This window comes from Lontra canadensis, unplaced genomic scaffold (assembly GCF_010015895.1).
Source record: "Lontra canadensis isolate GAN:19392208 unplaced genomic scaffold, GSC_riverotter_1.0 scaffold117, whole genome shotgun sequence".
Lineage (NCBI taxonomy): Eukaryota > Metazoa > Chordata > Mammalia > Carnivora > Mustelidae > Lontra > Lontra canadensis.
The window spans coordinates 3,592,691-3,614,681 of NW_022631111.1; the positions used below are offsets into that span (position 1 = coordinate 3,592,691).

The window sequence follows — 21,991 nt, forward strand, 5'->3', positions numbered from 1 at the left end:
CCCTGGAGCAGAAATGAATGAGCCAGGATGGGGGCCCTCGGGAGTTCCGTGGTTAGCTGATCTAAGAGACTCTTCCTGCTGTGAGGTGTAGGAGGCATGATGTTTTTGCAAAGGAGGCTTCAAGTCTTTTTCCTGAATCCAAGCCACCCCTGCACGCTCCTCTTTCCAGTCCTGAGTCAATCCACCCTTTGCAGCCTCCTTGAGCCCCTCCGGCAGGTGCTGAAGGCACCCCACTGGTTTGGGGACAGCGTGGCAGAGATCTGGTGTCCAGCCTAGGGCCCAGCCACAGGAGTGAGGGAGTATTTGCCCACAGCATCCTGGGTAGCCTGCTGGTATTTCCTGCTGTGTAGCCCCGAAGCTTATCCCTCTATGCTCTGGGGAACCCCCTAATCCCTCAACCAGGATTTGGGGGCTCGTCACAAGAATCTGCTAAGGGCTGGGCTCCGGGAAGGAGACTCTGGGTCGGAGATCAGCAAGCAGGATATTTATTAGGGAGCACTCTGGGGATCCATAGGGGCTGAGGGAGGGGACGCTGGGGCTGAGCCATGAGGGAGGTGGAGGGTAGGGGCTGGCCTGGTAGAGTTTCCCTGCAGTGACAAGAGCCCCCACCCCCCCCCACTGCCGCCCAGGCTCAGGGAAGCCCAAGTGACTCACTGTGGCTTCCAGAGAGTGAGGGGAGAGGTTAGAGGGGAAGCTGGACTGCAGATCGGGGCCGAGTCACAGACAGCGCGAGGGTCAGGCAAGGGAAGGCTGGCCTCACCCCACCCCTACGAAATGACCATGGGTGTTTCTACACCCTCACCAACGTCACGGTTACACAGCTGTTCAGGCTGCTTGTAATAGTTCACCTGTATTAGCTCATGAAGCCTTCACAACACTGCTCAGAGCAAGGACTCTTACTGCCCTCATTTTGCAGATGAGAAAACTGAGACACCAAGAGTCCAAGTCAGTTGCCCAAGGTCACATGGCTAGCAAGCGGCCCCAAGCTGTCTGGCTCCAGAACACAAGCCTTCACCCCAATGCCGCTCATCCTGGAATCAACTTTGAGTGGCTGAAGCCAGAGCTGTGTCCTCCGACCACCTTGATTCTGCTGGATTCCCCAGGCAGGCACGTCCCCACTGCCAGCCAGGTGGAGACGCCACTGACCCAGCCCTCCCAACCAAAGCCCTCAAAGCACCAAACCCTCAATGGCAGCTTGTCTTCCAGGGACAGTGCGCCCGATGCCAAGCCCCGGAGGATGGGCTGCAGGCCAGGGACATGGTTTGGCTCCAGAACATCGTAGAGCAATTTGCAACACCTTCGAACCTCCTAGAGCAGCCAAGAGAGGCAGGTGATGTGCAAGTCTGCAGGAGGATGGCTGGTGTCAGCTTACCCCAGGTGGCAGAGGAAGGGCAGGACAGGAGTGAGGGCTGCGACCGACCCCTCAGGGCCCTCCTGCCAGCACACCCACATTCCCTCCGCGTGCACATGCAGGGCACAGCCTGGGACCCTCATGGTCCAGGTGCCCAGGGCCTCTGACATCCTGTCCAAGAGCTCCTGCAGTACCTCACCTTTGTTCCCTGGTCACAGCTCCTGCCTCTGCATCAGCCCCGTGGTGGGGGTGCGGGGGGGGGTCTTCTCACCAAGGTGGGAGCGCACCCTGGGGAGGGGAGGCTCACGGCAGCCTGGCCTACCGTGGGTGCCCATCCAAGGCAACACTGCGGCCTCCCAGACTGGGCTACCTGCCCCTGAGCAGATGTTACAGGACATCACTGTGGATGGTGTGAAGGTGCCCCGTAAGGCCACTGGAACTCCCGGGGACACTCCCTCCCAAGCAGCTGCTCTGCCCCTGCTCTGTGCTGTGTGCCCTGGTAAGAGGGCCCAGGTGAAAGCACCCCAGGCCTGCCCTCAGGGCTCCCCCCTGGCTAGCGGGAGCCTGCCTCACAGCTAGGGAAGAAGAGCGTGTCGTTGGCAAACAGACCCGCCTGGCCACCATCAGGGACTGAGCAGGGACTGAGCTGGGCCTGCCCGGGAGCCTGCTTGGTGCAGAACAGTCACCCCTGCCACCACACCCTATAAGGGGCACTGCCATTCCCATGCTCAAGACTTAAAACAGAGGCCCGGAGAGGTCGAGCAACTGGCCCAGGCTCCTACACCAGCCACGGCTAGGATCCGAACCCGCTTCCGAACGACTCCCAGTCCGTGGGCCCAGCCTGGGAACATGGCCAGGGGACGCGGTGCTGGCGGCCAAACAGGGAAGGCGGAGGAGAGGCGACAGGGAAGGAAGGCCATGAGCAGTGATGAGTCACCAGGAGACGTTGTTGCAGTTTCAAAAGGCCCGTTTGTGCCAGACACACACTTTCACTCACTTTTCCCCTTTCCTTCCCCACCCTTCCACTCCCTGATCCTTGAGCTCCTGGAGTACATTCTGTTCTTACCGAACCTCTTACTAACAGGGCAAACCAATCCCTCGCCCATGGACTGAGAGTCTCGGGTGACCAGGATCCTCTGCTCCAGGCCCCCCAGCCGCCTGCAGGAGAGGGACAGGCCGAAGTGCACCCAGAGCCCAAATCTGCCAGGCTCCCCAGGGGTTTCCCGGTCAAGTTCAACCTGCCCTCCACTTACTCCCAGGGCCAGCCCTCTGGGGAGGGGAGAGGGAAGAGAAGCAAATGTGGTAAAATATAACATTTTAAGGAAACTGAGTGAAGGCTACTGAAAATTCTTTGTACCAATTTTGCATCTTTTCTGTAAGCTTAAAATTGTTTCTTTAAAAATGCAGAAAATGGGGCGCCTGGGTGGCTCAGTGGGTTAGTCTCTGCCTTCGGCTCAGGTCATGATCTCAGGGTCCTGGGACCGAGCCCTGCATCGGGCACTCTGCTCAGTAGGGAGCCTGCTTCCCTTCCTCTCTCTCTCTGCCTGCCTCTCTGCCTACTTGTGATCTCTGTCTGTCAAATAAATAAATAAAATCTTTGAAAGAAAATAAAATAAAAATGCAGAAAATAAGTTTAAAACGCACTAACCTTAAGCCTCACCTCCAGAGAACAGCCCCAGTTGTAGAGGCTGGGTGTGGGGCCCCTTCATAGCCCCACCCAGCCCCAGTCCCTCCACTGTCTCTTTCTGTTCCCTGTCACACTTCACTGGGATGGTCTGTTTCCCACCTCAGACAGTGAGTGCCTGGGGGACACCAGATGGGGTGGGGACTAGCTCACATCTGTGTTTTCCCCGGTACTAAGCTTAGTGCCCTGAAAATACTAGAGCAGGACAGGACGTGCCCATCTTCAGAGCTCCCGCTTGTGCAGGGTGAGGAGAGGAGAGCATGAGCCACACTCATGTTCCACCCGGGCTCTGGCCACTGTCCTGAGCCACCAGGCCACCCCTCCCCTGCCACTTGACCCACTGGTAGCTGACTCCCATGAGCCTGGGCCAGACTCTCCAAGAGCCCAGTGTCCCTCCAGGGAAGCTGAAGGGGAACAAATAAGAGGAAAGGCCAGGCAGCTGAGAGCTGGGAACTGAAGGTGGGAGGTGAGGCAGGGCCATTGGGGTGCTGTAAGATGATGTCACAGGCGCACGAGGCAGGAGGCTGACCAGTGGAGAGGCAGAGTGGCAGGGACACTTGGAGAGGCCCAGGCTTGTCAACTGGTCCTTGCTCTTCCTGGAGCACCTGCCCATCTGTGCTCTACTCCATGAACAGGCCATACAGTGGTGAGTGAAAAAAAGCTCATGGATCCTCCCCCTCCGACGTCCTGCTGCGGGGACAGTCAACCCCACCCAACTGCAGGGGTCTATTTGTATCCACCCCTTTTTGGTACGATGAAGCAGGGAACAGAGAGAGTGAGGGATGCTGTGGGGAAGGGGGCTGTTCCTGCGTGAAGCTACAGGGAAGCCCCCTCTGCTGGGTGGCCTGCAGGGGGCACCATTTCTATGGGCCCTCCCTGTGAGGCCTGAAGGCAATAGGGTGCAGCTGTGCAGATAACTGGGAGGAAGAGCTTCCCAGCTAGGAACAAGTGCAAAGGCCCTGAGGCCAAGAGCATTCCAGAAACAGCCCTAGAAGGCCAGTGACACTGGAGCAGGTAACAGGAGGCAATGCTGACATTAGACACCATGAGCCTCTTGAGTGATGGGACTTACAGTTCTAGGATTATTCTGGCTACTTTGTGGACAGATCATAGTAGGCGGCCAGGGCAGGGAAACCTGTCAGGAGGTGACTGCGGCCTCCCAGGAAGAGAGGATGCCGTTGGTCAGTGCCACATCATGACTCTAATGGGCCCCTTCCTCCACTGCGAAAAAATTTAATCATATTTTCTGACTACTTGATATAAAGATAAATATATGTTACACATTCATTATTATTATATTCATTTTTTTCCTGATGATTTCAGGAGAAATTAAAATTAAAACATTTTCATGGTCAGATTTGGGGTGTACAGAAGATATGGGAAGACCAAGCAGACCCCTTTCTGATACTTTTCCTCACCCCAGCTCCAAGTTCTCCCGGAATGCCACCGTGTGACGACAGGAGCAGGTGTGTTTCCTGGGCCTAGGACAGCACCTGGCACCAAGGTCCCATCCCTCTTCAGAGGCCCATCGTGTGATCCTATCATGTAGCCCTAGGGTCACCTTTGCCCTCATTTCTGAACCTACCAAGTGCTTCTCTGTTCCTTGCCATCGAAGGACTTTGCAAATCCTAAGACAGGGCGTGAAGTTCAGAGAGGGGGAAGCCAGACCAGAGTTGTCCAAGACCGCATCATGAGAGAGAGGGTCTCGTGGTGGCCCTTGAAGGAGAAGGAAGATATGGACAGTGTGTTAAAGGAGAACGGTCCAACAAAGGATGTCCCTGGGGAAAGACTCAGCTTCCCGCCGTGGCAGAGGGAAAATGAGAGATCGGTGGGCTGTGGAAGGTGCTGAGCAGGTGGTAGGTAACAGCCTCCAGCAGGGCCACCAGCCAGGACCTTCTCCTCAAGCTGCCACCAGGGAGCCTCCTTGCCTCCTTTTATGTTACTTATTTTTATTTTATTTTAATTAAGTAGGCTCCCACCCAGCATGCAGCCCAACACAGGGCTTGACTCACAACCCTGAGATCAAGACCTAAGCTGAGATCAAGAGTCAGACGCTTAACTGAGCGACCCAAGCACCCCAGTCCCCTGCCTCCTTTTAAAGGCACCCACACCCTTGTCTGGAGGGAAGATGCGCAGGCCTTCGGCTCCTGGTGTGATGTGACATCCCAGCTCCCATGAAGGAGAAGTGGCCTTGATTAAAAGCCAAAGGGGATGTCAGCTGCATAGCCCCGTTACCACCCTACACCCTGCCAGGACTGTCTTCTTCCTCCCGTCACCGCCCCTTTCCTTGGCCCATCACCAAACACCAAATCTCTGGTCTTCCCCAAAGTCATAGCCAAGGTCAGCTATAGGCATGGCGCTTCCTTAGTGGACTTGAGGCCTCCCATCCTACCTGGCCTTGGCGTAAGCCCCTTCAGAGGATCATCATGCAGGGATTAGGATTCAAGCCGGGATAAAGGAAAGTAAGAGAGACCTGTGCTCCAATTCTGACCTTCCACATTTGGTGGCTTCAAATGACCCTTAGAACTTAGTCACCTCCTGGGGCGCCTGGGTGGCTCAGTGGGTTGAGCGTCGGCCTTCAGCTCAGGTCACGATCCCAGGGTTCTGGGACTGAATCCTGCATCGGGCTCCTTGCTCAGCGTGGAGCCTGCTTCTCCCTCTCCCTTTGCAGCTCTACCTGCTTGTGTTCTCTCTCTCTCTCTCGAATAAATAAATAAAATCTAAGAAATAAAAAAGAACTTTGTCACCTCCTCTGTAAACGTGGGCCTTGGGATATCCGCTGTGCAGGGTCAGTAATGAGCATGTGCCGTAAGGACACCAGGTGCCTCGCCAGCCTCTGGACGGACAAGAGCCATTTTCATTCCCAGGGGATGTGTTGCCACGTTTGGGGTTGCTCTGGTTGGCTGTTTTCCATCATTGTCTCCCCACTAGTCCAGGAGCCTGATGAACCAAGGATGCTGCATCCCTTTGCCCAGGGCCCCCAGTGCATAGCGTGCTCTGGATGTAAGTGACCAGTGGCCATTGCATGGCTTTCCTCAGAGCCCTGTCCTCCACTTCCAGGTCTGCACACTGGCCATCGCCTGGGGCAGTTCCCAGGGGAACCTAGCTCAGTCCATCTGCCCCCAGGCTATAGTAGCCTTTCCTTGGCTCTGCCCTGGACCTCTTGCTGGGCCCTGGCCCCCAGTGGTCAGCCTGGCAAGGTCTTATTCTGGAGTCAGCTTCTCGGTCACCGGGAGCACACTTGAGTGCTGGCAGGCTAGGCGGGGAGGCAGGTGCACAGTGAGGCCTGGGCGAGCTGCAGGCCTACAGAAGTCACAGAGCAAGAAGGGAGAGTACAGGGGCAGGAGCAGGGCAGCAGTAGGGTGGGAGCGAAGTTCTGATCCTCTCCTGATAACGTACCTCTTTCTCCTCTATTTTCACATCTGGAAAATGGGTATAATAACACCACCCACCTTCCAAAGCCCTGGTGAGAGTTTTCTGAGAGAATGAAGCACAGGGCCTAGCACATAGAAGGCCCTCAAGAAACAGCAGTTTCCTGATTTTTCCTTGTGAAAGCTTCATGTGACAGGGTATTCACCCAGATTCCCCTTCAGGGATGAAGACTTTCTCCTCAGGAGGCTGGGTGGGGGTGGGGCGCGCCTTCCACTGTTTCTAGGAGGATTGCCTCCTTCTGCCCATCCCACCCCTCCTTCAAGTGACTGACAGGCAGGGGATAATAAAGGTCTGGCTGCCTCCTCCCAACCCCATGTGGAGACAAATCTGAAATGTGGGCCAGCCTTGAGCTGCCTGTGGGGCCCGTGGAGGCCCCACTGAGACCACTGAGCAGCCCAGCCTCTCCCCTTCCCTCCTCTCCATGGTTGACCTCAAGAACATTCCTAGTAAATATCCTACATAGGAATCACAGCCCCAGAATCTGCCTCCCAGGGAACCCAGACCCTTCAAAATACCAAAGTCCGAATTCACCTAAGGGAAAAATAATTTTATTTTTTCTTTTGGAGGTGGAGGTGGGCTTTGCTATGTTAGGAAAGAATCCTTTACTCTCCAGAAGAACGAACCCACCATGATAGGCGTCCCTGAAGTGGTGAGTCTCACTGGTGCATTTAAAGCCTCACTTGACAGCCCGGCATTCCACTGGAGCCCAGCAATAGGGCTACAGTCGGAAGCAAGCGGTATCTAGACTCATCTGCCAAACCAGAGGCATGGAACCCAGCGGGGGACATTGCTCTGGACAGCTGGTCCACCTCCCTCACTTGCTGGGGCTTCTGGGTCTCGGGGCTTCTCTGTTGAGAGAGACCCATAAGTCATTGTCCTGCTGTGTCCAGGCCCCGAATGTGGAGCTGAGTTAAGTCAGGTCCCTGGGCTGCAGGGGCCCTGGGCACAGTGGGAGGACAGGGCAGGCAGGGTTGAGCAAGATTGCAGAGGCAAGCCAGGTGTCCTGGGAGCCAGAAGCGGGGGCGTCTGACCCCACCTGGGTTTGGAGGAGCTCAGGAGGCCTCCCTGTAGCCAGCAAGGGGACTAAAAAGGTTAGGCTAGAGAGCAGCACAGTGGGGTGGGGCTTCGGGCACCTTCTAGCCTGCAGAAAGGAGAGGCAGTCTTGGGCAAGGAAGACAGGAAGCAGGGGGCCTCCATGAAAGCCTGCTGCCTGATGCTTTTCCGTCAGCCTCAAAACGAAACCAGGCAACCGATGGTGGGAAGTGGGTGTGATTACCTTTATTCTATGGACTTGGAAGCCAAGGCCCAGAGGAAAAGTCAGGGCCAGGTCTGCCTGAGTCCCTCCAGGCAGCCGCTGGCCCAATGTGGGCTGACATGCCCTTCCTTGCTCCTGAGGCTGGGCTTCCCTACTCGGGCCCCACATAGAGCCCTGGTGGCAGGGGGTGGCCAGGGCTTCAATAGGGAAGAACTGCAGGCCCTTGCCTGGCCTCCTTGCCAGGGTGTGGGGTGGCAAGGGGCTTGCCCCCCGGGCGGGGCCCCTGCATGGGGGAGCGCGCCCCATCTCCAGTTCAAGCAAGTACTGCGAACGAGGACCCAGGACCCAGCACTGCCAACACCAGTTCATGGAAGAGACTGGAAGAAAAGCAGGTGCAGAAAAACCAGACACCAGAAGTTTCTCCAGGGCCACGGACACTGCCCACCATGGCTGGCAGATCTCATGGGGCGCGTCCTTCTTTTGCAGAATGACAAGATTCGTCCCCACTTTCTTTTAAAGCTCTTTTATTGTGAAATGTAATAGGCACACAGAAGAGGGCACAGAGCAGACAGACGCACAGCTCAGGGACTTACCACAAAGCGCACACTACTCATGAAGTCACCACCTGGGGTGGGAATGGAGCATGGCAGTCTCTCAGAGCCAGCCCCAACCTTGAATCCTCTCCCACTGCCCTCCCCTGCCCCCTGAAACTAACCACTAGCCTGAGCCCAGGGCCATCACCTCCTTGCCTTCCTCTCTGTGTAAGAGGTATCATTGCCACCTACTGTCCCAAACACTGCTTAGGGGTGCCTGCGTAACACCGGCACCCATGTGGTCATGAGAGCCATTAGCTGACATTTACATGGGGAGCACTGGGTAAGCACAGATCATCTTCTGGAGCCACTGGCTGGCTTCTGGTCCCAGCCCCACCACATCCCCACTGCAAGCCACCTAGTGTCCCACTGGGTGTCCTCTCTGAACGTTCTGAACACACTTGAGGATATCCCGTGTATTGGCCTGGCCCCAAGACACTGACACCCACCTGAAGATTTCCAGAACAGAGTCTGAATCCAGGCTCCACAGTTTCTGTGGTTTTGAAAAAGGCACTCATTTCCAGAGACTCATTTCCCCCCTATGTGAGAAGAGTGATAATAGTATTCACCTCGCTGGATGGTTTTCAGAATTACAGATGTTTGGGTAAATAGAGAATTACAGATGTTTGGGTAAACGCGGTTGACATCACTTCCAATAAGCCATGAACATCCCCGACTGGCTGTTACCTTTAACACGTTACTTCTCAAGCAACCTCTTGTAAGAGGGACCCTTTTCTCTTTTATGTTCAACAGCGTGATGATCTCTGCAAAACGCCACCTCGGCACTTAGCTCAGGGGACACCCTCGGAAACTTGCTTCTCGGCCCCTGACCCATGCCCTGGGCATGAAGAAATGGGAGGGAAAGGTCTGCCACTCTAGGGGAAGCCCTGGACCCCAGCAGTTGGCCAGTAGGAGCCTCCTGGAGACCACTGGATTCTGCCTGTGCCCTCTGGGCTCCCCTATCTCAGAGAGCAAGGGTGTCCAAAAAAACGTTACAGGACGCTTTGTGCTCCACAAGCTTTGCCATTTCAAACCAACCCAGCAGGATCAGAAAGAGCATTTCCCTGTAAGCACATGCACCAGGGTTAGAAAGACAACAGAAGGCAACATCTCTCAGACACAGCTGGCACAGCAGGAACTGTGGGCTTCAGGTGGCTGGTGGCATGTAGGATGGGAACCCTGAGTCTTGGGCTTTCCCCAAGTGACCTCCTTTCCCTTCTAGACTGCAAGCCAAGACCAAGGCCATGTGTGTGTGTGTGTGTAATGTATCTTTAAAAAAGATTTTAGTTATTTATTTGACAGAGAGAGAGTGAGCACAGGCAGGAGGAGCAGGAGAGGGAAAAGCAGGCTTCCCACCGAGCAGGGAGCCCAGTGTGGGGTTTGTTCCCAGGACCCTGGGATCATGACCTGAGCTGAAGGCAAACGCTTAACTGACTGAGCCACCCAGGTGCCCCTAAAAAAATCTTTTTTAAAATACAGAGAACAGGGGCACCTGGGTGGCTCAGTTGGTTGAGCGACTGCCTTCGGCTTGGGTCATGATCCTGGTCCCAGGATCAAGTCCCGTATCAGGCTCCCTGCTGTACGGGGAGTCTGCTTCTCCCTCTGACCCTCCCCCTCTCTCATGCTCTCTCTCTCTCTCTCTCATTCTCTCTCTCTCAAATAATAAATAAATAAAATCTTTAAAAAAAAATACAGAGAACAGGGAAATCTGGGTGGCTCAGTGGGTTAAGCCTCTGCCTTTGGCTGAGGTCATGGTCTCAGGGTCCTGGGATTGAGTCCTGCATCGGGCTCTCTGCTTGGCAGGGAGCCTGCTTCCCCCCCACACTCTGCCTGCCTCTCTGCCTACTTGTGATCTTTGTCTGTCAAATAAATAAATTAATTAAATCTTTTAAAAATTTTTAAATTTTTTTAAAACAGTAGCAAGAATGTATAAACAATAAGTAAATAAAATAAATTTAATATCCCCCCTGACACGGGAATCCTCCGTAACTGTATTGTTGAATCCATTCACCCTCGGATCAAGATGTCGCACTGACTTAGAGAAATAAAATGTACACTCAGATCCCCAAATGTCCCTCTTGGTCCTGTGTCCCCGCTGGACCCCGAAGAGGACAGGCCGTAGAGGGCAGGCTTGGGTCACTTTCCTTTAACTGGAGACCCATAACATGGGCCCCAGACAGTGAAAACAGACCTCGATCAAGCACTCTCCACTCAAATCACTCAATGGTCACCACGCAGCTAGTCAGTCAGGTTGCCGGTCTCCAGAGCAGGTGGTGTCCCCAGTGCGTGAGATGGCATGAAGCAGAGGGAGCCCTGGCTTGCGTCTGAAACCCCACATTCAGAGCACTGGCCCACACTTTCCGGCCCAGCATCTCACCGCAGCGTGTCAGTACGTTAAGTCTGAGGTTTGTCCCTGGAGAACAAGGACAGCAGCCCTAACTCAGGGGTGTCACAAGCGTTAAACAGCCAGTGTCCATCACGAGCTTGGTGAGGTTCCAGAAGCATGGCAGGCATTCAGTAAGCGACAAATATCTGCCACAGAGACTCTCCCAACACCAATGTGCCCCTCCTCCTGGCAGAGGGAGGTTGGGCGCCCGGCCCCTCCAAGCCAGAAGGGCAATGTCTGTCCACTTGCCTCAGCCGCCATCCTTGGCGCAGGTACACCCGTCACCTAGGGGCTCCCCATGCTGGCCAACTGCCAGCATCCACCATCTTCACTCCCCTCCAGCTTCTTCCTGCACCCCTGTCTCCGGAAGGCTGGCTCTCCCGATCCAGTGCCACCGCTTTGCACCAGGGCAGCACCCTCGGCGGCCGCTTCGTCGTGGGAACCAGCCACTCCCGGGCATGTTCCTGACCTCTCTGCTGGGGTTAGGGCCTGAGTTTGAGGACAGAGCCCTGGCCCAGGGATAGGGGCACCTGGGTTCCTTCTCAGCCTGGGTGGGCCACCGGGTTACCAGGGGACCTCGACATGTTGTTTCCTTTCTATGGGCCTCAATTTCCCCAGCAGCAGCAACAGGGCCTAGACAAGCTCAGAGTTTTGCACACCTTGCCCCTTACTGCCTGGGCACCCTCAGAACCCCTATCATAGTCCCCATCAGGCTCCACAGAACAGCTCTGAGTTTGGAAAGCCCTGCCACATACTATTCCTTTAATGAAGGCATCAGGGGACATGCTGGAAGACCACCAGCTGGGGCCATGTCTACGGCTGCTCACAGCATTGCCCCTAAGACCCTGTCACCCAGAATCTGGCTGGATTGGGCCACATGGCGCTGAAGACATCAGGCAGGAGCCATGTCCTCCCCACCATGTCTTCTGTGCCAGAGACAGTGGGGACAGAAGCAAGCAGGGAGCCTCACAGTAAGCCCTGTGTGCCACTACCCAGCCCCACCACCCTCAGGCCCAGCCTCTGTTTTGTACACAAACACCCACGATAGGACATTGGAAACCTGCGGGCTGATTTCATCTTTCCAATAACAATGGCCTTTTTTTTCTTAAAGGTCTGGCAGCACCCTCTCGGGGTGGGGAAGCAAGTAGAGGCCATAGAAGGATCTGGAGGAGATGGGGCTCCTCTCAGCTATGGCATATCCCCGGCTGCCTGCTTGGGGTGGCGGGGGGGGGTATGCCCCTGTACCACCCCATCCAACAGAGGGCCTGGCACATGGCACCATGGGCTCGGAAAAACTGTTGGCTAAGGAAAAAAAAATGAGGGGCATCTGGGTGGCTCAATCGGTTAAGTGTCTGCATCAGGCTCAGATCATGATCCTGGGGTCCTGGGATTAAGCCTCCTATGGGCCTCCCTGCTCAGCGGGGCGTCTGCTTCTCTGTCTCCCTCTGTCCCTCCCCCAACTCGTTCTCTCAATCTCTCTCTCAAATAGATAAATAATTTTTAAAGGTTTTTAAAAAGAGAGAAACAAATGAAAGAAAGAAAGAACATTGATGCAGCTCACTTTGACCCTTTTTTTTGAGCAGAACCAAGTAATGATTGAGCATAGACTTGAGTCAAAAATCCCGGGTTCAAAGTGTTTCTTGGGCAGATCACCAAACCTCCCCCAGCCTCAGTTTCTTCCTTCCTCCAAGAGGGGCAATACGGGCCCCAGAGCAGGGCTGAGGGGCACAATCGTTATCTCCGGACCCCAAGCAGAGCCTGGCAAAGGGCCCACCCTATACGTGCCAGCAATTTCTTTCCCCCATTGGTTTCGGTGGGTTAATTTCCTTCTCTATCACATACTCTGGTGGTGGAGGATGTGGGACCCACAGCTGGACCACATGTCCCCACCACACAGTGACGAGGCTGGCTGGGGCCCCGGGACCATATTCTGCCCGCTGTCGGGAGAGAGGAAGCTGCTGGGCGCCACTTGCTGGCCTGCTCCCTGACCCCTCTCCCTCCACTCTGCAGGCTCTTACCCCTTCCTCTGCCTGGAGCAAAGGATCAAGGGGAGGCCTCTGAGGCTCTAGAAAACGGCAAGACCATCAGAAGGAAGGCACGCAGGTCCCCAAGGGATCATGTAGAATGCAGCCTGACGAACCAGATGGACCTAACACACGAGGGAGAAACATGCCTTTCTCGTGTCAAGCCACTCAGGTTTACGGGTTGTTTTCCTAGTGCCTAAGTGTTACTTACCTAATAATATGGCCACAATGTGAGGCTATTTTAATTAAGTCTTCTCAGGATATTTCCAACTTGTTTCTAATAATTATTACCATGATGGTGCCGTTTTATATTCTTTTTTTTTTTAAGATTTTTTTCATTTATTTGACAGAGATCACAAGTAGGCAGAGAGGCAGGTAGAGAGAGAGGAGGAAGCAGGCTTGCTGCTGAGCAGAGAGCCCAATGTGGGGCTCGATCCCAGGACCCTGGGATCATGACCTGAGCTGAAGGCAGAGGCTTAACCCACTGAGCCAACCAGGAGCCCCAACATTTTATACTCTTATGGTCTTCTTTTTAATGTTATCTTGTGATGACTTTACAGACAGTTCAATTAGTCAATTAGTCTACAGACCAACCCATCTTTCAAACTCTTTAGTCACTAGCAGGCAAAAAAAAAAAAAGGGCACTCAAAACTTTGATACATGGTTCTATGCAGGGCCCTAGAGGCTACTCGTAGGGGCATCGGGGACATCAGGGTATGGGGAGCAGCAAGCTTCCAAATGACAATTTGGTCAAAGGCCAAAAGGTCCAGATGAGGCCTTCAGAACCCCTGGCAGAGCTCCAGGCCCTGTCCAGGCCAACACACCCAGGGTCCCTCAGCCCCACACTTGGTACATTGCCAGTTCCCTACTCTCCCATCTGAATTCACCTGTCCCCGTCCCCTGCCACCGTAGCCCAGTTCTCAGTGCACTTAGCTAATAAACTAATCTGAAGTCCTGTTAGGAAGGCACACCAGCTGGCTCCCTGCCTGGTACAGGCACTCTCTCATGAGGGACTCAGGTCCCACTCCCTCACTTGCCAATCACCGTACTACTATCATTTACTCACTCAACAAACACTGGTGGAGAGGCTTCTCCCCGCCAGGCCTGGGCAGGACTTCTGGAGTGGCAGTAGTCAGGCAAACCAATCTCTGTCCTCTAGGAGTTCTGCTCAGTGAGAGAGGCCCAGAGACAAGCTGACAGTTCAGCTTCTGCACCAGAGCCCATGAAGCTCTGTGACTTGAAGCCAGGAAAAGTGCTGAGTCCACAAAAGGAATGGAGGAAGAGGGGAGAGGAGGGAAGAGAGGGAGGGAGGAGAGAAGGACAAAGAGAAGGAGAAAGGGAGGGAAGAAGGAAAAATGGAAGGAAGGAAGGGAGGGAGGGAGGGAGAAAGAAGAGAAGAATGGAAGGAAGGAAGGAAGGGGAGGAGGGAGGAAGGAAGGGGAGGAAAGGAAGTGAAGGGAGGACAGGCAGGGAGGCAGGTGGGCAGTTGGCTGGTTCCCTGTCACCTTTCCCCACTGGACGCATTTGAAGCCCCACCCCTGTCCCTACTCCAGGTCACCCTCTCAGATTATCAGATATTCCCATAGCTGCCTCCTGCCTGATAAGCTCCCTCCAGATAACCCCTTTCCCAGGTAATTGAGTTTAAATATTGATCCACCCAATCAAGGCAGGTTAATATTCAACCCAGCTGAGCTCTGGAAGCCTCCTAGGCACTGGGCTCCCTTCCCGGAAGTAAAGGGATAAGGGGCTGAGGGAGAGGAGGCCAGAGGCACCACAGCCTTCCCTGGAAAGCAGGTGCCTCACGGACTTGCTCTGGTAGTCCTGGCTCTGCCCAGATGGTCTGAGTCTCACTAGCAGGTCCAAGAGCCCTCTCCAAGCCTAGCCTCCGTGCACGTGCCTACAGCATGGGTGTCCCGGTACCTGGCCCAGGTGAGGACAGGGGACGGGGTGCTTTGGAAGTGTATGCTGAACTCACCAGGAAAGGAGCAGAGGGCAAGCCAATTCCGCTCTGCGGCCGTGCTCAGTTGGGAGAACATGAGCGCGTGCACGCGCGCGCGTGCACACACACCCCATCTCTCCAGGGATTCTGCTTTACTGGCCCTTGGCTCCTGAAAGTTTGGTCCTCCATAGTCAGTCTCCCACCACCACCCACCCTTAGCTCACACCCAGGTCTGCATCTTGATTCATTTCCCTTCCTGGATGCTTCTTCAATCAAGCAGCCTCTTTCAGGCCAGTGGTTCTCCAAGCGGGCTCTCCCACCAGCAAAGAGCACCCACAGGGAATCAGTTAGAAATACACATTCTCAGGCCCCTGCTCAAACCTGAGTTGGAAGTGGCCAAGGGACCCAGCAGTCCATCCAACAAGCTGTGTGATTCTGACGCTGTGTGAGGAGCACAGCACCCCACCCTGCTGCCTGCAAAGGGGTCACCGAGGGGGAAACACCCTGGAAGCTTCATGGTCATGGCAGGGCCAGTGGAATGTGTGCGGGAAGGAGACCAGGAGACTGGCTCCCAGTGTGGGTCTGCTCCAGGCCCTGGGAAGGCAGCCGGGCAGTGGGCGGGCCTCAGCACTTTACCTCCCAAGTCCCTCTCTGTCTACTCCAAACCCCCCCCAGTGTCACTCTCCTTTGGATCCTGGAACACACAGAGCCGCTTCCCATCTCCAAGCTCCCCGTCCCCACCCCACCCTAGGAACCTCCTCCTGTTCACTGCCGATGTCATTTCTACTTCACAGATGATCAGGTTGTTTAGGGAGATCCAGAATCTTGCTCTCCACACCAGGTGGTTCCAGGATTCCCATCCCCACCACGCACACTCTGCACTCAGGCTAGCTGTGGGGACAGGAGTTCTTGAGTTCTGGGTTTGGGAGGACAGGGAGAGCCCGGGCAGGTGGCACAAGGGAGCGGCAGCCCATACAGTCGACTGCAATGGAGCACCAGGGGCGGGCTTGCTTGGAAGAGGTGCAGTCAGGGAAGGAAGGTGTCTGAGCAGGGGAGGGGCTAGGAGAGAGAAGAGAGGCCAGTGGGTGACTCGAGAGATTGCACACCAGGCCCTTGATGGTGACAAGGCTCTGGAGTGGAGAAACTGCAAATGTGACCTCCACAGCATGCACCCCAGCACACCCCCCCCCATCAAGCTTCAGAGACCCAAGGCCTCCTGCTGGGGTGGCTGCTGGGGGTTGGAGTGGGTGGGTGGAATCAGAATCCTCATTCACTGCAGGTGGGAATGTTAACCCCATGACCCAGCAGCTCCACCCCTGCTCTGTATCCAGAAGCCAAAGCAGAGACCCAGACGGACACCTGCACAGCCATGTTCATGATGGCATTATTCACAAAAGCCAAAAGGTGGAAACAGCCCAAGACGGATGAATGGGTGCACAGAGCATGGTGTATACACACAGTGGGCTCCTATCCAGCCTTAGAAAGGAAGGGCAGCCTGTCACATGCGGCAACGCATTACGAGCCTTGACCTTCTGTGGAGTGAAATAAGCCAGTAACAAAGGGACAAATACTGCAAAACTCCGCTCTAGAACTGTCACAGTAGAGACAGAGCAGAACCGTGGTGAGAGGGGACTGCACACGGGCCAGGAGGGGGGAAGAACCTGTAGAGTTTCTGTTGAGGAAGATGAAAAAGTCCCTGGGAGATGTTGGGGCTGGTTGCACATTATGAAATGTACTTGATGTCACTGAATCGCGTGCCGCTAAATGGTTATGATCGTGAATTCCACAGTGTTGTGTATTTTTCCACAATTTTTAAAGAAAGACAGACTGGAGGCCTGAGCCACAGAGGTTTCTTACAAATGAGTTTTATTTGCATTCTGACCCAAGCCCCGATCCCAGATACAGATTTCTCATCTGCACAACGGTACAGTAACAAGTGCAAAATATGCTGTATTTCAGGTACAAAAACAATGTGGCAGTGTGACTTCTGTCCCAACGCCCACCTCCCATGACCCAGCACAACCTCTTGACCCGTCCAAGGCCCACAACACCCACCACCTTCATGAAAGAGTCACCCAATCTGGAGAAAGCTCGGGAAGTTACACGTTAGGAAAGAATCACATTACATACAGGAACATTGGAGGACACAGTCACCAACTTTTTTGCCGGCGAGGAGAGGGCTGAGGGTAGAGGCACAAAAACAATCCCCCCACCTTTTCTTTCCCCCCAAGATGTATTTATTTGAGAGCACGTGAGCAGGGGGAGGGAGCAGAGGGAGCTGGACAAGCAGACTCCCCAGGGAGCACAAAGCCTGACACAAGGGGCCCCTCAAGACCCTGAGTAACATGAGCTGAAATCAAGAGTCAGACGCTTAACCGACTGAGCCACTAGGCGCCTCCCCTTCTCTGGTCTTCAACAACCAAGCCCCCAAAATGTTTCCCGACTATGGCGCCACCAAGCCCAGGGATAGCATCACAGGATGAAAGGCAGCACTGCGTAAGGAGCTTGCTCCCCAAATGTGGCATACGAGAGTGCACCGTGTCGATGTGGAACCCAGACCCAGATACCCCGATTCTCATCCTGACTTGATGCACTAATGGTTGGAGAACCCCTGGCTGGCATCTGATTTCTGTCTTGACTTCCTCACGTGGAACACTGGGCCACAGTAGCCTCAGCACAGTGGGGAGGATGGAAAGGGAAAATGGCAGAAGCGCTGAGCTCCAAGCCTGACCCAGGGGAGGCCAGCCAGCATCCGCCATGGCTGTTAGCATTGGTGTTGTTACCAACCGAAGGCTGGATGCAGCACTCTGTCACCTGGAGTGGAGAAGCGGGTGGCCAATAAGGCAGACTGCCCCAGCAAGAAGGTGACCCCTCGCTTGGCCTCAGTGGTTGGCCAAGATTTTCTGGAAGGGCCTGGCTAGTATCTATTTTCAGCATTGAGGACCAAGAGGCAAATCAGTATTATGTCAGAAAAGAAAACGGAATTTCCATGACTTTTTGTTGATGGAATTCAAGATATAGTAACTGAATATTTTCCTTTGTAATACAGGTCTACTAGTGAGAAGAATGGAATTGGGACAGGGGATGCCGGATAACAGTTCACTTGGGTTCAGAGACGTCACACAAGCTGGCAGTGAGCAGGACATGGCCCGCAGTCCCCTGACCCCTACGAGAACAGGTGTTATGTTGGTCATGGTGGGAGCCAGGTGATGGGATACTGGGGTTAGTTATATTGTTCTCTCCTTGATGAAGGTTTGAAAACTTCTCATGGTTAAAAGGCTTTTGGCTCCCTGCTAGCTCCCTGCCTGACTGATGGTATTACACATAGAGCAAGGAAATCGAGGGGAGAAACAGCACATGAGGCAGTGGCATGAAGACCAACTCCACGAGCCCCGGTCCTGGGGTCCTTGTCAGATGTCAGCTACCAGCACTGCTCCCCTCCCCAGAAGAGGTGGGCCTAGGGTGTGCACCTCCCCCACCCCGCTAACCAGGGCGATTTTATCCCTGACCAGTTAGTTTCATCCACAGAGCCTGAACGAGTGTCGCACGACATCTCAGAGCACGAGTCACCACATCCACTGAGCTGAGACTTTTCAGGGCTGTGCTCAGGCCGGCCAGATACAGGAGCGAGGACAGGGGTGCGTGTGTAGACACACGCATCAGTGATGCATACATGGACCTGACCAGCACAGAGTCTGGGCTCAGTCACCAAGGAACAGCTGGCGGCCCTTCTCAGGGCGCTGATAGGGCAGCCACCCAGCTGTGAGCAAGACAGGCTTCTGGAAGACCCAGCCCAGCCACTAGACCTCAGGCACACAACAACCCAAGCAGGGATATCAGCACAGCTACGGACAACAGGGACACATGCACCAATGCGACGCATGCCTACCCTAGGACTTCATGGAGGGAAAAGTGGGAAAGCTCCACCACCTCTCAAGCTCACCTCCTGACCAAGCCAGCCATGACTCGACAGATGCAGATGCTCCGGCCAAGCAAGGGTCTGGGGGCCCTGGCTCCTGCATCCTCGGGCATGGCCATGGCCGTCGCCCCCACCCCTCCTCCTTGGCTCCTCCCCCTGGAGAGCCTGCGGGCTGGCTCTCTCGGCTCCACCAGCAACAGCAGGAGAGGTTTTCCATGTTTCTCATCAGCTCGTTAATGATTTTCGAGCTTAAGTTACTCAGGCCAGGCCCCAAAGCCACTCTGGACTCGGAAACTTGTGACCTACAGCTCAGCCAGCTCCAGTCTGCTCCCAGGGAAGTGCCCTCTAGGTTAATAGCTCTTCCCAAGGGGCCCGAGGCTGCCTGGGCAAGAGGGTAGAGGGGCAGCTGGCTAACCTTTGCTTCCGACCCTAAGCCCTGACTTGAAACTCCCTACTCCACCCTGTTCTTTCCATCCATCCCTTCCCCCAGTAAACCCTATTGTCCCTCCATTCAAAAGCCTCTGTGTCTTCATTGTAAAGGTGCAACCTGGCAGACATGGTAAGGTTTATCACAACCTTGCAAACAGAAAAAGAATTGGGGCCTGAAAACAAGGAATTCAGCTCGAGGCTTCTGGTTCACTAGATGGTGGCCTGAGCACATGGGGAGATCATTCTCTAAGATCACACCTTTAAAAACAGCTGCTGGAAAAGGAGCCACAACAGAAGCCACAGCCTAGAACCCGTGGGATGGAGGCTACAATTCTGGGCAGGCTGCCCCATCCCCACAGCCCCCGACTCTGGCCTCAGACCTCAGAGGAAAGACAGTGGACAGGAGTGGGAAGTGCTCTGGCTTTTCTGTATTTTTAAACGAAAAAAATAAACTCTAGCTCATCTGACTCCTGTATAAGGAGGATAAGTTGCTGAAATGAAGCAGCTAAAACATTTCTGTACCAAATTATGATGTGTATTTATTTTCTACCTCTCTGTAAGCTGCAAAATTTTATCTAGAACCATTAGGGAAACGCAAAAGGGACATTTGGCTGGCTCAGTCAGTAGAGTTTGCCAACTCTTGGTCTTAGGGTTTGAGTTCAAGCCCCATGTTGGGTGTAGAGATTACTTAAAAATATTAAAAAAAAAAAAAAGATTAAAACACACAAACAGAAAAACAGATACCAGTGGGGGTTCCAGAAAATGAAGACTCCACTCATAGAAAATTTAAGGTAACAGGTCTTAATTATACCCTCATCTGGAATTAAGAAATAAAACTATTACCCTATCACATTTTTACAATTAAAATTGAGACTGTCCTCACTTGGCCTGGGAGTGGCATGACTTAGGTCTAGTGACTCACAGATGTCCTGGAAGACTGGCAATGGACACCAAAGGTCCAGTCCCGATTCTGTGTGACCTTGGGCAAAGGATTCCATTTCCTTGTGACTGAGTTTCCACCAGAAAGGAAATGACTGGTCCTGACTAGGATGACTGTGTAGAGTCAGAACATGTACCAAGAAATCCTGCAGAATAGGAGCATGATACAACCCAGTACTGCTGAGAAGCTTAAGTAGGAGAAGAAAGAGAGACGGTCATAAAAATGGGGGGCATAGGAGGATTTTAAAAGAGGAGGAGGGGGAACAAAAACAAAAACACACAGTTCCCAGTGACAGCCCCATGTCCCAGAAGAAAAGACCCAGTTAAGAATCAAGGGCCTTTAGCAAGGGTCAGCAACTGATGAGGGAACTGGGCATCCGCACGCAAGAGAACGATGCTAGACCTCTACCTCATACCATATACAAAAGGTAGCCTAAAATGAATTAAAGGCCACTGAGAGCTGAAACTGTAAAAAATCTTCAAAGGAAACATAAGCATAAATCTTGACCTTGGATTACACAGTGGTTTTTTCAGATATGACACGAAAGACTCAAGCAACAAAAAACACACATCTTAGGCATCATCCAAATTAAAAAATTTGTGCTCCAAAGGACATCTTAAGAAAGTGAAGACAATCTCCAGAATGGAATAGAAGTTTTACAGTCCGTGTATCTGATAAAGGACCTCCATCTAACTATACAAAGAACTTGTGTAACTCAGCAATAAAAAAAGGACAGATGACCCACACAGGATCTAAACAGATACCAAAGAAGACATGCGAATGGCCAATAAGCACATGAAGAGAGGCTCAACATCATTAGCCATCAGGGAAAAATGCAGATCAAAAACCACAGAGAGACCCTACTTCACACCCACTAGAATCCTCTCATCAAGAAGGCAGGTAATTAGCAACCACCAGCAAGGATGTGGGGAAACTGGAGCCCTCCTGAGCTGCTGCTGGGAATGTGTAAACAGCCTGGCTGTTTCCCAAAAGTTAAACAGAGTTCTATACGGCTCAGCAATTCCTCTCCTAGGTATATACTCCAGAGAAATGAAAACCTATGTGTATGTAAAAACTTGTACAACTATGTTCATAGCAGCACTGTTCATAACAGCCAGAGAGTAGAACAACTCACAGATCAATCAACTGGTGAGAGGATACACAAAATGTGGTAGGTACAGCCATAGAACGGATAGTACAGCTCTAAAAAGGACTGAAGTATGGATACATGCTCAACATGGAAGACCCTAGAAAACATTAAGCTAGTTTAAAAAAAAAAAAAAAAGCCAGCAACAAAAGGCCAGTATGATTCCATATACATGATAGGCCCAGAATAGGTAAATCTATGAAAGGAGATTCACGGTTGCCTACATCCAAGGAAGTTGAGGGGGAGCCGCTGGAGAGGGAGGGTGATCGCTAAATGGAATAGGGTTTCTTTGGGGGGCAAGGAAAATCATGTCAAATTGAATGTGCTGATTCTGTGGATTCACTAAAAACCACTGAGCTGTATACTATACACGGGAACCCTGTATGGTCTATGAACTGTATTTCAATAAATCTGTTAACTGCTGTCCCATCCTCCCCCTAAACAGAAGAGGAACCAGGAGCCTGCTGTACTCTGGAGGAACTCACCCACTGTCCTAACATAACCATGACCAGAGAGCCCCTTCTGCCATCTCAAGTGTCTTGGTTTATATGATAAATTTCTACCACTGCCCTATCACTACATGGTATCAGTCAGGTGGCTTTGCCCCTCTAGGCTTCAGTATTCTCCTCTGTAAAACAAGGTCTACGCAGTTCTGATCATCTTTGGCCCTAACACTGTATTCCCCAAAAGCTCCACTTTACAAGTTGTACAGTCCTGCGTGGCTGGTCACAGGGCTTCCCAGTGCTATGGAAGATAAACTTAAGTTAGCAAAAGGCAGAGATGACTGGGTCCCAGAAACAGAGGCAAGACGAAGACTAGTTCATGAGTTTACTCAATTAGTAACTGAGTTACTTAAATTTCCCCATAATTAAGCCGCTAAGAGAGGTGATCC

General features: G+C 53.2%; 1 pseudogene; it reads right to left on the bottom strand.

The window, feature by feature from the left end:
* Positions 1 to 18,702, bottom strand: part of LOC116857082 — a 141,986-nt pseudogene extending 123,284 nt beyond the window's left edge.
* Positions 18,703 to 21,991: the final 3,289 nt, after the last annotated feature.